This window comes from Psammomys obesus, unplaced genomic scaffold (assembly GCF_907164565.1).
Source record: "Psammomys obesus unplaced genomic scaffold, mPsaObe1.curated_primary_1811, whole genome shotgun sequence".
Classification (NCBI taxonomy): domain Eukaryota; kingdom Metazoa; phylum Chordata; class Mammalia; order Rodentia; family Muridae; genus Psammomys; species Psammomys obesus.
In genome coordinates, this window is record NW_026596040.1 from 10,149,142 (window position 1) to 10,165,114 (window position 15,973).

General features: G+C 39.7%; 1 pseudogene; it reads right to left on the reverse strand.

Moving 5' to 3' along the window:
• Window positions 1-14,850: 14,850 nt before the first annotated feature.
• Window positions 14,851-15,632, reverse strand: LOC129688066 (nucleolar complex protein 4 homolog; annotated as a pseudogene).
• Window positions 15,633-15,973: the final 341 nt, after the last annotated feature.

The following is a 15,973-nucleotide window of genomic DNA, read 5'->3' on the forward strand; positions in this document are numbered from 1 at the left end:
CAGACACACTAAACCTGTTAGAAGAAAAAGTGGGAAAGAGCCTTGAATTCATTAACACAGGAGACAACTTCCTGAACACAACACCAACAGTACAAGCTCTAAGGTCAACAATTAATAAATGGGATCTCATGAAAGTGAAAAGCTTCTGTAAAGCAAAGGACACTGTCATCAGAACAAAAAGACTGCCTATAGATTGGGAAAGGATCTTCACCAACCCTATATCTGACACTGGACTAATATAAAGAACTCATGATGTTAAACAGTAACAAATCAAGTAATCCAATTAAAAAATGGGGTACAGAGCTAAAAAAAAAATTCTCAATAGAGGAATATCAAATGGAAGAGAAATACTTAAAGAAATGCTCAACATCCTTAGTCATCAAGGAAATGCAAATCAAAACTACCCTGAGATTTCACTTTAAACCCATCAGAATGGCCAAGATCAAAAACTCATGTGACAACACATGCTGGAAAGGATGTGGAGAAAGGGGAACCCTCCTCCACTGCTGGTGGGAATGTAAGCTTATACAACCACTCTGGAAATCAATCTGGCACTTTCTCAGACAGTTAGGAAAAGCGCTTCCTCAAGATCCAGCTATACCACTCCTAGGCATATATCCAAAAGAAGCTCAAGTATACAACAAGGATATTTAGTCAACCATGTTTTTAGCAGCTTTATTTGTAATAGTCAGAAGCTGGAAACAGCCCAGATGCCCCTCAGTTGAGGAATGGATACAGAAATTGTGGTAAATCTACACCATGGAATACTACTCAGCAATATAAAACAAGAAAATCATGAAATTTAGAGGTAAATAGTGGGAACTGGAAAAGATCATCCTGAGAGAGGTATCCCAGAAGCAGAAAGACACACAGAATATATACTCACTCATAAGTGGATATTAGACATATAGGATAAACATACTAAAATCTGTTCACCTAAGGAAGCTAATAATGGGGGAGGACTTTGGCTAAGATGTTCAATCCCCATTCAGAAAGGCAAAGAGGATGGACATCGGAGGAGGGAAAAAACAGAGAACAAGACAGGAACCACCACAGAGGGCCTTTGAAAGGCTCTACCCTGCAGTGTATCAAAGCAGATGCTGAGACTCATAGTCAAACTTTGGGCAGAGTGCAGGGAATCTTATGAAGGAAGTGGGAGATAGTAAGACCTGGAGAGGACAGGTGTTTTATTTATTTTTTTTTAATTTTATTTTTTTCTTATCAGTTACATTTTATTAACTCTGTATCCCAGCCATGTCCTGATCCCTCATTCCCTCCCAGTCCCTGCCTCCCTCCCTCATCTCCACCATGCCCCTTGCCAAGTCCACTAATAGGGGAGACCTCCTCCCCATTCATCTGATCCTGTTTTATCAGGTATCTTCAGGACTGGCTGCAAAGCTCTCCTCTGTGGCCTAACAGGACTGCTCCTCCCTTGGGGGGGGGTAGGGAGGCCAAAGAGCCAGTCATTGAGTTCCTGTTAGAAATAGTCCTTGTTCCCCTTTTGTTTAACTGCTATCTTATAAAAGATGCACATCTGCTTTGATAGTCTGCAGGGCAGGGCCTTTTAGAGGCCCTCTGTGGCAGGCTCCTAACTTGTTTCCTGTTTTCTTCTTCTTCTGCTGTCCATCCTCTTTGCCTGCAAACTATCAAAGCAGATGCTGAGACTTATGGCCAACTGTTGGGCAGAGTGCATAGAATCTTATAGAAGTGGGAAAAAGTAAGAACTGGAGAGGACAGGAGCTCCACAAGGGGAGCAACAGAACCAAAAAATCTGAGCACAGTGGTCTTTCCTGAGACTCATACTCCAACCAAGTACCATGCATGGAGATAACCTAGAACCCCTGCACAGATATAGCCCATGGCAGTTTAGTGTCCAAGTGGGTTCCATAGTAATGGGGACAGGGATTGTCTCTGACAGGAACTGATTGGCTTGCTCTTTGGTCACCTCCTCCTGAGGGAAGAGCAGTCTTACTGAGCCACAGAGGTAGACAATGTAGCTACTCCCTGATGAGTCCTGATAGACTAGGATCAGAGGGAAGGGGAGGAGGACCTCCCTTATCAGTGAACTGGGGGAGGGACAAGGGTGGGTAAGAGGAAGGGTGAGTAGGATTGGGAGGGGAGAAGAGAGGAAGCTACAGGGGGCATACAAAGTGAATAAACTGTAATTAATAAAAATAAATTAAAAAGAATTATTCTATGGTTTTTGGATTATTATTGAGTAAAATTAGACTACAGTAGTGAGGTTAATATCACTTTAGCACCTGCACATCTATTTATTTGAGTCTCCATTCTCTGCTTCCTTCCACTATAAAAAATCACCACAAAGACAGAAATGCTTCTCTCTTTTTGTTTCTGCTTTCTGGGGACTGAGAATACAGAATGGGCATTATATTTGCTAAAATGAATAAATGACATAAATTGACAATTAATGGGCCATTGTGCCAAAATGATTATCATACAACTCCCATCTCATAGCAAACTCAAACTTTTCTACTTAAAAAATACATAAAATAATTACATAAACAGCATCTTGGGAAAAATAAAAAATATCAGTTCCTATCTCCAAATAGGCTAGTAAAGCTAGTTGGGTCTTTCAATATTTGCATTTCTATTTTATTTGCTTTAACCTCCCTCCAAGTAATATAAAAACATTATTACATCCCTGAGAGATGTTCGCTACTATTTCATAACACCGTAGGTATCTCACACATGTAATGTGCTTTAGAAATCATGAATATAAAATTTATCTTTTGAAAGAATATCTAACTATAATGGTTACATATTTCAGAAAAATTCTTTAATCCTTTTTGCTTTGGCTTCTATGTAGCTCAAAGGCAAATCTGAACTCTCTCACAGTAAAATATTACTATAATTTGTATTTGCAAATTTAACACAAGTGACTGCTCTCCATGGGGGCATATTGTCAGGCATAGTGCTGAGCAACAATTCCCTTACAAGATTGTCCCCTATAATGAATGAGAAGCTTGATTCTGAGTAAGGACTAAGCTTGTTTTTACTATGGAAGAGAAAATACTTTACACGGGTTCACACAGATGGTACAGAGAAAGCTAAAGTCAAAATTTGATCTGAGTAATCCCCATATGTTTTAGCATCCTGCTTTCCTTACTTTTTCTTAATTCCACTTATATTTTGTGATTTTTTTACTCTAGTTTTTATTCCTCTTTAATTTGAATTCTTATACATATGTTTTATTTTAGCTTGTCTGATTTTTCACAGTGTGATATATGGAAAAACAAACATATAGTAAATACTAAAATAACAGTGTGAACCTAAAGCTATGAGCTGAAAGAGCACTAACCAGGCAAGAAATTTATGATCCTTATATACACATCTTCTTTGTCTCTATCATGAAAAAATTATAGACCATCAAAACCCAAAAGAAAACAAAAGAATATGTAAACCCAAGTATTCAGCAATTGACCTTATTTGAAAATAGGTTTACTTCCACTGATATCAGTTAAGGTAATACGAACTTCAAGATTCTAGTCTGATAAAATGAATGTGATTAAAAAGAGACAGCTTTATTCATAATAGCCAGAACCTGAGCCAGAACAACGCAAAGGTCCCTCAATGGAGGAATAGATACAGAAATTGTGGTGCATTTATACAATGGAATACTACTCAGCAATTAAAAACAAAGAAATCGTGAAATTTGCAGGCAAATGGTGGGATCCAGAAAAGATCATCCTGAGTGAGGAATCCCAGGATCAGAAAGACGCACATGGTATATACTCACTTGTAAGTGAATACTAGACCTAAAAGATAGGATAAACATTCTAAAATCTGTACACCTAAAGTAGCTAAACAAGAAGGAGGACTCAGGGTAAGATGATCAATCCTCACTTAGAAAGACAAATGAGATGGACATTGGAAGTAGGAGAAAACTAGTAACAGAACAGGAGCCTACCACAGAGGGCCTCTGAAAGACTCTACCTAACAGTGTATCAAAGCAGATTCTGAGACTCATCACCAAACCATCAGCAGAGTGCACGGAATCATGAAAGAAGCAGGAGTTAGTAAGAGGACAGGAGCTCCACAAGGACCAAGTCTATCTAGGCCCAGGGGTCTTTTCTGAGACTGTTTTTCTAACCAAGGACCATGCATGGATATCACCTAGAACCCCTGCTTGGATGTAGCCCATGGCAGCTCAGTATCTAGTGGGTGTCCTAGTTAGGTGAACAGGGACTATCTCTGACATGAGTTCAGTGGCAAGTTCTTTGACCTCCCCCCCCAAAGGGAGCCTTTGCCAGGCCACAGAGGAGGACATTGCAACGAGTGCTGAAGAGACCTGATAAGTTAGGTTCAGATAGAAGGAGATGAGGACCTCCCCTATCAGTGGACTTAGAGAGGGGCAGGGAGGAGATGAAGGAGGAAAGGTGGGATTGGGAGGGAATGAAGGAGGGGGCTACAGCTGGGATACAAATTAATTAATATAAAAATAAAAATTTAATTAAAAAAAGAGACACAGAGAGATCAATAAAGGCAAGGTGATGCAAACAGACACATCCTAGGAGGCTAGTTGTTAAGACAGGTAAAGACAGGAGAATGAATCTAAAGTCCTAGAAGCTCAGTGGAAACAGATATTTCCTAGATTAAGACTCAAGGGAAGACAGGACTCTGTGTAGGTAGCTTTTTCACTCTCTTCCTCCAGAACTGGATACAAATGGGTTTCTGTTGTCTGTAGCCACCTAATCAACAGTTATTTGTTACAGCAGCTCTAGGAAACTAATGCAGTGTAAAGTTTCTGTCAGAAGGAAGAGAAATGTTCTAACATGAGTAAGCCCATCTAACCTCATTTGAGGTACCACTTACATATAATGGTTAACATTTCTGCATATGCTTACAGATATTCAATGAGACAAAAAAAGAAAGACAAAAGAAAGAAACAAAGAGAAAGAAAGAAAGAAAGAAAGAAAGAAAGAAAGAAAGAAAGAAAGATTGAAAGGAAGAAAGATTGAAAGGAAGAGAAAGAAAGGAAAAGGAGCATGTGGAATTAAGAGTCCATAACAACCTCATTAAGCCATGTCTGTGGAGAGCAGTGGAGTGTCTTCAGTATCAGCTATTATTTAGATTGGCCACACATAACAACATAGTCTTCATGAATATTTGGTTGACTCATTACAGCATATAACTATTTGCATTCTATTACAGTTTAAAGGAAATTTTTGAAATTGCCCAATGAAGTAACAACTGCATGAGGTGGTTAGAATTAATCCTCTCAATTTATCACCTTAAAAATGTTTCAATTGATATATTCTCCACCATCCGCTGTGAATCACACTGCACCCACTGTGTTTCCAGCATTAAACTTCAACCAATTTGCTCCCAAGCACAGCGTTTAATATTAAAGCAACATCTTGTTAAATGTCCTGCAAATCACAGGTGTGTGGAGAGACTGGAAGGAATCTGAAAAATAACCAAAACCTCCAAATGTTAAACATTCTCAGTAATTGCTTCATTTCACAGAATTCCTTAAATGCAGGAGGAGAAAGGAAGCATTGGAGACAGGTCCAGGCTTTTAAGGACGCCAGGCTAGCAGACAATAATCAGGTCACATACACCGAAAGAAACTTTGATCCCCTCCCTCTGAGGTGTGTGTATGGGTGGGGGGAGACAGCCTTACCAGGCCACAGAGCAAGACATTGCAGCCAGTCTTGATGAGACCTGATAAGCTACGGTCAGATGGAAGGGGAGTAGGACCTCCCCTGTCAGTGGACTTGGAGAGAGGCATGGGAGGAGTAGAGGGAGAGGATGAGGGAGGGGGCTACAGCTGGGATGCAAAGTGAATAAATTGTAATAAATAAAATTTTTAAAAGTTTTATGCATGCAAAAAATAAAAGTAAAAGCCATGACAATTAAAAAACATAAACAAAAAATTTATACATAGATTCCAAACACTTTATCAGTATTTTCCTAAGACATAAATAACACAGAACTATCACTTCTCTTCAGTGATGTATCAGTTGATAGATGGTAGCAGACAGTAACTAAGACATTGTGTTAAGAGACTAGTTATCCAGGCACACACCTATAATCCCAGCACCCATGAGTCTCAGGCAGGAGATCATAAGTTTGAGGCTATCCTGAGGGAGACTTTGTCTCAAGAGAAAAACAAACAAACAAAACAACAACAATAACAACAAAAAAAAAAAAACATCAGAAAGTCACAGCAGCATTTTTACACCAGAACAAGATACTTGACAAAGAAGCTGCCAAATTTATTTTTTTAACTTCAGTATTTGAAAATTCCCCACTTACATACAATGTGTTTTAATCAAATCCATCCCTCATTCTCTATCCCACAATTACTCTCTAGCCCCCCAAGGCCCATTCCACTTCTGTCTCCCAACTTCATATGTTCTTTTTATTTAAAGCAGCATATGCACTGGTGCATGACTGTGTACAGGCTTTGTTTAGTCCCTGAGGGGCCCCATACCTGAAAAAAACTGACCGACCCCAGAAGCCATTGGCTCACAATAGTTCCTCGGCTAGGGGAGGGGTTTTGCGAGCCCCTCCATAATTTCTTCTAGGGTTTGGAGTGCCTCAATCTTGGGGAGACTTTGTACATACAGTCCTAACAATTTTGAGTTTGTGTGTGTAACCAATACTGTCATGGCTGGCAATCACTGTTTCCTTGCAGATGTCCACTAGCTCTGACTTTCACTATCTTTCTTCCCTCTCTTCCAAGACTCTCCCAGAGCCTTGATGGGAGGTGTCATATAGATGTCTCATTTAGAGCTGAACATTCCACAGTCTTATTTTTGCAAGTTGACCAGTCATGGGTCTCTTCATTAATAGCTTTTTACTGAGAAAAGGCATTTCTCTGATGAGCATTAAGAGATGCATTAATCTGTGGACATAAAGAATGTAGGAGGAAGTCCAATAGTGTATCTATTTAGTCAAATCATAGCATTAGATTCTCTCTATGAGGTTTGTGACCTAGCTGGCAGTGAGTTTTTGTCTCAGTTAGTGGTACAAAGCATTAGTTTTGTCTAACTTTAAGCCGAGTGGAGCTAACTTTAAGCCGAGTGAGGAAAATGGCTAGTTATTCTCATAAAGTTTATGTCATAATTGTACCGGTGGACATATTGTGCCAAGCCAGTCTTTATAACAGCTTCCAGGGTCCACAGCTGTCAAAGACTGTTCATTACAGTTCTCCCTTGGGTAGCACACATGGGAATGTCTTTCTTGTGGAAGCAAGCCAGTAGGAAGAAGCTTTCTCCTCGGTTGCAGCTGTATATCTCCATAGCCTATGAAACAAGTATGTGGTACTTTCAGTAAGAGGATCTCCCCTCAAGTTCTGGAGGCAAACAAAGAGCACTGTCAATAGCATCTAATGTTTATAGTTGTCTATGGGACCCTTCGAACCTGACAGTGGGCTTTTATTTGAACGACTTTAGTGTTTAGAGGATGTATTTTCTACCACATTCATTACAGGGTAACTCCATTTAATCATACATACATACATATATTTATAATAAACCTCTATCAGATGTACAGCTACTAAATACTTTTCTTGTCCTGTTACTGCCTATCCTTTGCTGTACACAGGCTTTATAGTTTCATGAAATCCCATTTGCTAATTGAAGGTATTAATGCCTGCAGTACCAGGATCCTATTCAGACCATCTTTTGTTATTTTATTAAGACTGAATATAGTGTGTTTAGCTTATTGCTATCTGAGGTCAGATTCCTAACATCACATATCATGGCTCTATAAAGAAAAAATTATTCCTGCTGATGGTTCAGGTCATAACACAGAATATGTGTTATGTGTATATCTTTTAGTACCTCTCTTTTTTCACTTGTTTTGTTTCATAAATATTTCCATGAAATCCTATAATTTTTTAAATTCAACATATGCAGAAAAATGATGTCTACTGACCATCTCATAATGTTTCAATACATGTTTACCCTGAGCAACACACATCTAGACAAATTTAAAGCTTAAAAATTAATAAATTTACCTTTTCTCTCTAATTCATCATAAAGCTACTAGTATCCAACCATGTGGATTCCACCCTAATGACGCCAACTCATTCACATTGTCACTCAAAGGCTCCTCTTCTAAGCTTGGGTTAGGTAAATTCCAAAATACATCACAGTGGAGGTTAAACATCAACACTGCTACACTTGCAGGACACCTGCAAACTTGGTCGAGACCAAGCAGCATGATTTCTTACCTCTACTGTACTTGCGTACCTCCATCAACTGAAAGCTGTGAAATATATGTGGTTCTATTGTCTCTGTTCCTTTATTATGTGTAACAATTAACAGTCAGGGCTCCACAGTTATATTTCTCTCTTCTTTGCCATTTTATAGACTAGAACAATAATATTTTTGAAATGTAATAAATCTCTAATTTTAATTTTAATTTTAATTTTAATTGAATTTTAATGTCAATGACCAAAATTATTTAAATTACTATCCGAAGTTGGAGTTTACTAGAATTTCTTATTTTTTATTTTATTTTCATTTTTATAATTACAGTTTATTCACTTTGTGTCCCCCCTATAGCTCCCTCCCTCCTCCCCTACCAACCAACCCTCCCTTTCCCTTCTCCACCCATGCCTCTCCCTCATTCCACTGATAGGAGAGGTCTTCCTCCCCTTCCCACTGATCCTAGTCTATGAGGTCTCATCAGGAGTGGCTGCATTGTCTTCCTCTGTGGCCTGGTTAAGGTTGCTCTCCGCTCAGGGGGAGGTGATCAAAGAGCCAGTCACTGAGTTCATATCAGTGACAGTCCCTGTTCCCATTGCTATGGAACCCACTTGGACACTGAACTGCCAAGAGCTACAACTTTGCAAGGGTTCTAGGTTATCTCCATGAATGGTCCTTGGTTGGAGTATCACTCTCAGAAAAGACTCCTGTGCCCAGACGTTTTGGTTCTATTGCTCTCTTTGTGGAGCTCCTGTCCTCTCCAGGTCTTACTATCTTCAACTTCTTTCATAAGATTCCCTGCACTCTGACCAAATTTGGCTGTAAGTCTCAGCATGTGCTTTGATACGCTGCAGGGGACAGTCTTTCAGAGACCCTATGTGTTAGGCTCCTATCCTGTTCCCTATTTTCTCCCTCTTCTGATGTCCATCCTCTTTGCCTTTCTGAATGGGGATTGAACATCTTATCCAGAGTCCTCCTTCTTCATTAGCTTCCTTAGGTGTAGAGATTTTAGTATGTTTATCCTATATTATATGTCTAATATCCACTTATGAGTGAGTATATGCCCTGTGTGTCTTTCTGCTCCTGGGTTACCTCACTCAGGATGATCATGATCGTTTCCAGTTCCCACTATTTACCTGAGACTTTCATGATTTCCTTTTTTTATTATTATTATTATTGCTGAGTAATATTCCATGGTGTAGATGTACCACAATTTCTGCAACCATTCCTCAAATGAGGAGCATCTGGGCTGTTTTCAGCTTCTGGCTATTACAAATAAAGCTGCTACAAACATGGTTGAGCAAATGTCCTTGTTCTATACTCGAGCGTCTCTTGGATATATGTCTTGGAGTGGTAGAGCTGGATCTTGAGGAAACACTATTCCTAATTGTCTGAGAAAGCACCAGATTGATTTCCAAAGTGGTTGTACAAGTTTGCATTCCCACCAGCAGTGGAGGAGGGTTCCCCTTTCTCCACATCCTCTCCAATTTCTTTTTATACAGATACAACAAAGTATATTTGTAAATAGAATTTGAGTGACAAGGTTTTCTTTCATTAGAAATGTTGAACTTTTAACAGTGTCTGAGAGTTATAATATCTAATTTCTGTAAAAAAAAAGTCATATAAGCTATCTCATAGTATTATACTAAAATTTAACAATTTTATACTTATAAAATGATGATGTCCAAAATACTTATTAATGGGATTTTTTAAAAGATATATTCAGTGTATAGAAATAAGATTTCTGTATTGACTAAAATAAAAATTACTTTTTTCTTGAATCTAATTAAGTACAAATGAATCTGTGAATTTTTAGCTGCTGAAAACATAGGTGCTGTATGTACTGAGCAAGGGCCATTGTTCTATGAATTTTATAAGTAGAAATTAATTTGTCTCTTCAAATCCTATAGCTCAACTTCTGTGTTGTAACACTTAGAGAGCAAGGTAAAGCTAATGCAACAACTATGTCCTTAATTAGTTACTTATCCACTCTTCAGATCCTCTGGCGGTAGCCTTGCCAGAATTAAATAGAATTCTTTTTATTCACATTTTTTTTTCATTTCTTAAAAAAATATTTGCTTCAAGGATCTATGTAGAGATGGGAAAAATGAGTCATTATCTAAATGCACATTATTTCTTCCTATAAAACACTGATATCAACTATCACAAGCCACAATGAAGACAACACAAATTTTATATATGTATATATACGTATATATGTATGTATATGTATGTATGTATATATGTATGTATGCATATTAAAGTTCATGCCAGGGAAGAAAATGTAGCTTCTTTCACAAATATTTAAAGCTTTTCTAGCACTTAAAGCTTGGTTTTCCGAATCCAAGAACACATCAAAGATATCATCCACCACGACCAAGTAGGCTTCATCCCAGGCATGCAAGGGTGGTTCAACATATCGAAATCCATCAATGTAATCCACCACATAAACAAACTGAAGGAGAAAAACCACATGATCATCTTCTTAGATGCTGAAAAAACATTTGACAAAGTCCAACACCCATTCATGTTTAAAGTCTTGGAGAGATCAGGAATACAAGGCACATATCTAAACATAGTAAAGGCAATATACAGCAAGCCTATAGACAACATCAAACTCAATGGAGAGAAACTTAAATCAATCCCACTGAAATCAGGGACAAGACAAAGCTGCCCACTCTCTCCATACCTCTTCAACATAGTACTTGAAACCCTAGCCAGAGCAATAAGACAACTAAAGGAGATCAAGGGGATACAAATCGGAAAGGAAGAGGTCAAAGTGTCACTATTCGCAGATGATATGATAGTATATATGAGCGACCCCAAAAATTCAACAAGAGACCTCCTCCAGCTGATAAACACCTTCAGCAAAGTGGCAGGATACAAAATCAACTCAAAAAAATCAGAAGCCCTCCTGTATAGCAAAGACAAAAGGGCCGAGAAAGAAATTAGGGAAACAACACCCTTCACAATAGCCACTAATAACATAAAGTACCTTGGGGTGGCACTAACCAAGCAAGTGAAAGATCTGTTTGAGAAAAACTTCAAGTCTCTGAAGAAAGAAATTGAAGAAGATCTCAGAAGATGGAAAGATCTCCCGTGCTCATGGATTGGTAGGATTAACATTGTGAAAATGGCCATCCTGCCAAAAGCAATCTACAGATTCAATGCAATTCCCATCAAAATACCAACTCAATTCTTTACAGACCTTGAAAAAAAGATTCTCAGCTTCATACGGAGAAACAAAAAACCCAGAATCTCCAAAACAATCCTGTACAACAACAGATCATCTGGAGGTATCTCCATCCCCAATCTCAAGTTGTACTACAGAGCAATAGTAATAAAAACTGCATGGTATTGGCATAAAACAGAAAGGAGGATCAATGGAACCGCATAGAAGACCCAGAAAAAAACCCACACACCTATGAATACTCGATTTTTGACAAAGAAGCCAAATCCATTCAAGGGAAAAAAGACAGCATCTTCAACAAATGGTGCTGGTCCAACTGGATGTCCACATGCAGAAAAATGAAGATAGATCTCTATTTATCACCCTGCACAAAACTAAAGTCCAAGTGGATCAAAGACCTCAACATAAAACCAGATACTCTAAATCTGTTAGAAGAAAAAGTGAGGAACAGCCTAGAACTCATTGGCACAGGAGACAACTTCCTGAACAGAACACCAACAGCACAGGCTCTAAGAGCAACAATCAATAAATGGGACCTCATGAAACTGAAAAGCTTCTGTAAAGCAAAGGACACTGTCATCAAAACAAAACGCCTGCCTACAGATTGGCAAAGAATCTTCACTAACCCTTTATCTGACAGAGGACTAATATCTAGTATATACAAAGAACTAAAGAAGCTGAAAAGCAGCAAACCAAGTAATCCAATTAAAAAATGGGGAACAGAGCTAAACAGAGAATTCTCGACAGAGGAATATCGAAAGGCAGAGAAACACTTAAAGAAATGCTCATCCTCATTAGCCATCAGGGAAATGCAAATCAAAACGACCCTGAGATATCACCTTGCACCCATCAGAATGGCCAAGATGAAAAACCCAAGGGACAACACATGCTGGAGAGGTTGTGGAGAAAAGGGGAACCCTCCTCCACTGCTGGTGGGAATGTAAACTGGTACAACCACTCTGGAAATCTATCTGGCGCTTTCTAAGACAATTAGGAATAGTGCTTCCTCAAGACCCAGCTATACCACTGCTAGGTATATACCCAAAGTTTGCTCAAGTACACAAAAGGGATATTTGCTCAACCATGTTTATAGCAGCTTTATTTGTAATAGCCAGAACCTGGAAACAACCCAGATGTCCATCAACGGAGGAATTGGTACAGAAATTGTGGTATTTTTACACAATGGAATACTACTCAGCAATCAAAAAGGAGGAAATCATGAAATTTGCAGGCAAATGGTGGGATCTAGAAAATATCATCCTGAGTGAAATATCCCAGAAGGAGAAAGACAAACACAGTATATACTCACTTATATAGACCTATAAGATATGATAAACATAATGAAATCTGTACACCTAAAAAAGATAATCAAGAGAGCAGACATGGGGTAAGATGATCAATCCTCGAGTAGAAAGACAGATGGGATGTGCATTGAACATATGACAGAAGTCTACTGAGCGCATTTGAAAGACTCTAACTACCAGTGTTTTCAAAGCAAAGACTCATGACCAAACCTTTCGCAGAGTACAGGGAATCATAAGAAAGAAGGGAAGTTAGTCTGATGGGGAAAGAATAGGAGCTCCACAAGGACCAAATATATCTGGGCACAGGGTCTTTTCTGAGACTGACATGCAACCAAGGACCATGTATGAATGTAACCTAGAACCTCTGCTCAGATGTAGCCTGTGGTAGCTCAGTAACCAATTGGTTTCCCATAGTGAGGGGAACAAGGACTATTTCTAACAGGAACTCAGTGACTGGCTCTTTGGCCTCCCCACCCCTCAAGGGAGGAGCAGTCCTGTTAGGCCACAGAGGAGAGCTTTGCAGCCAGTCCTGAAGATACCTGATAAAACAGGATCAGATGAATGGGGAGGAGGTCCCCCCTATCAGTGGACTTGGCAAGGGGCATGGTGGAGATGAGGGAGGGAGGGAGGGAGTGGGAGGGAATGAGGGATCAGGACATGGCTGGGATACAGAGTTAATAAAATGTAACTGATAAGAAAAAAATAAAATTCAAAAAAAAAACAAACAAACAAACAAACAAAAAAAAAGCTTGGTTTTCAGAACAAATCCATTATCTGTAGCCTAGGGACACACACACTACTCGTTTTACTAATCAGATCATCAGATCTCCTCAAGTGCTACATTTACATACAAATATTAATGAGAAGATTAAAAGTGACTCTTTTTTTGAGCTATTCATGTTTACTTATTATAAATTATTTACCTTGTTATTAACAATTTTTAATATTTTAAGTTCCTACATAGATTAGCATGTTCCATTTTAATACTTTCACACACATACCATTGTACCTCACTCAGATTTGTCCTGCCCTCCACTATTTTCGAGTTCTTTTCCATTCTTGCTGGTCCCACTGTCCACTTGATGGTTTCATGTTACAAGAATATTTAAATTTGGAGTCTGCATGTGAGTCTATTTATATATTAACCCATGGTTAATATAACTGAGGTGAGGGAGGACTATAAGAGGGAAATAGTACTGATTGTTAATATGACATATGCAGGGTATTTTATAGACTTTACAGACACATGTCATCAACATCTTCTCTGAGGAAGCGATTACTCCATTGTTCTGAACAGAAACATATTTAACAAAGATGCTCAACTAATATACAGAGAAACAAAAAACAGAGTGTGTATGTGTCCATCTATTCCAAAATCTCTCCTGTGATTATTGTTTTCAACTACAAATCAATTAACTGAAAAAAAACTTTTTAAATTTCTTTTATTTTATTTCATTAATTACAGTTTATTCACTTTGTATCCCAGTTGTAGCCCCCTCCCCCACCCCTCCCAATTCTACCCTCCCTTCCTCTTCTCCTCCTCCAGTCCAATGATAGAGGAGGTCTTCCTCTCCTTCCATCTGACCATAGTCTCTCAGGTCTCATCAGGACTGGCTTCTTTGTCTTTCTCTGTGGACTGGTAAGGCTACTTTCCCTTCAAGTGGAGGTGATCTAAGAGTCAGCCCATGAGTTCATGTCAGAGATGGTCCCAGGTCCTATTATTGGGGAACCCTCTTGGATACTGCCTTGGGCTACCTCTGTGTAGGGGTTCTAATTTATCTCCATACATGGTCTTTGTTTGGAGTATCCGTTTCAGAAAAGACCCCTGGGCCCAGATTTTTTTTGGTTCTGTTGCTCCTCTTGTGGAGCTCCTGTTCCCTCCAGGTCTTTCTATCTCCTTCTTCTTTCATAAGATTTCCTGAAAAACTTAAAAAAAAAAATCTGCAAACCTCTCATATGTTAGTAACAGGAGATGGAGGGAATATATATGTATTTTCTAAATTAAAGTGATACATTGTTACAAACTTCCTAGAAAAGAAGTTTTTTTCACATGGTGGTTGAAAAGTTCCTTGGGACGTTTTGAACCAAACCTTGCATTTGAACCCAGGCATGATGGTACTCCGGCTCAGGCCAGCTTCACACAGTGAGACAATTCCTAGAACAGGTGAAATCTAGGTCAGCTGGGAGTGAAGAACTGGGTGCAGATGTCTTCCTCCATGGCCACTGACTCAGGTGCCTTCTTCCTGAGGTCCTTCTCAAAGATCTCATGTGCAGTAAGTTCCAGAAGTGGGTGTGATGCTGACCTCAGGGACAGACAACACCTGATTGATGACATTGGAAGCTCTGGACACCTCAGGGTGGTAGTGCTGCTGGAGGGCCTGTTCCCACAAGCAGCTCTCCAAGGCATGGCTCCCGGCAGGGTCTTTCTCCATTGGATCATGTGGATCAGCATCTCGTTCAGAGCCCTGTGGGCAATGCACTGTAACCAGGCAGGCAGGGTGTGTCTACGCAGCAGGTTGCAGATGAAGGGCAGGACCATAATCAGGGCCTCAGGAGGTTCTGTGACAGCCAGTGGGCAAAGGCAGCCAACAGGTAAGCAGGACTCTGGGAGAAGGAAAGGAAGAGGTCAACCAAGTGAAAGAAACAGGCTCGATCCTTGGCATGAAAGATGAACGGATCCAGGAGGCCATAGGAGCTTTTGGTAGAAGTCAGGATATTCCAGGTTATGCTTATGGATTAGGATGAAAGCCCATTCAAGGCCAGGAGGCTGATGGCACCACCCACACCACAAGCACTTGTGAGGAAGTCAGTCATGAGAGTGGGTTGAGCCAGGTGGAGCAGGATGGAGTCATGCATAACCACCAGCATGTAGAGGCTTAGGGGCAGCGTGTGCTTGAGGAAACCAAGCCACATCTGGAAAGCTTTTCTGTGCTTCTTCAAGTCAATGACCTTCCACATGTCTGATGTCTGTCCATGCTTCACATGGAAACCTGGAGCCCGCTGAAGCCAAGCGCTACTCTACGCTGCCACTAGCTTCTCCTGGGTAGTCTACACCTCACTGGAGAGTTATCTAAGTAAGAGGTCTGGAGTAGCATTATGATTAGAGGTTGTAGACCTGGGGAAACAAGACGGAAGCCCGAGCTGGGTTTAGTATGTATTTGGCTTGGGGGAAGGAATGTTTGATTTTCTGTCGTTGGTCTTCATGTGGAAGTTGGAAGTTGAGAAAAGCCACAAGACAGAGATTCCGACAAATTCTTCTTCAAATCCTGTTTTGAAGAGTAGGTGGTTGGCATTCCAGG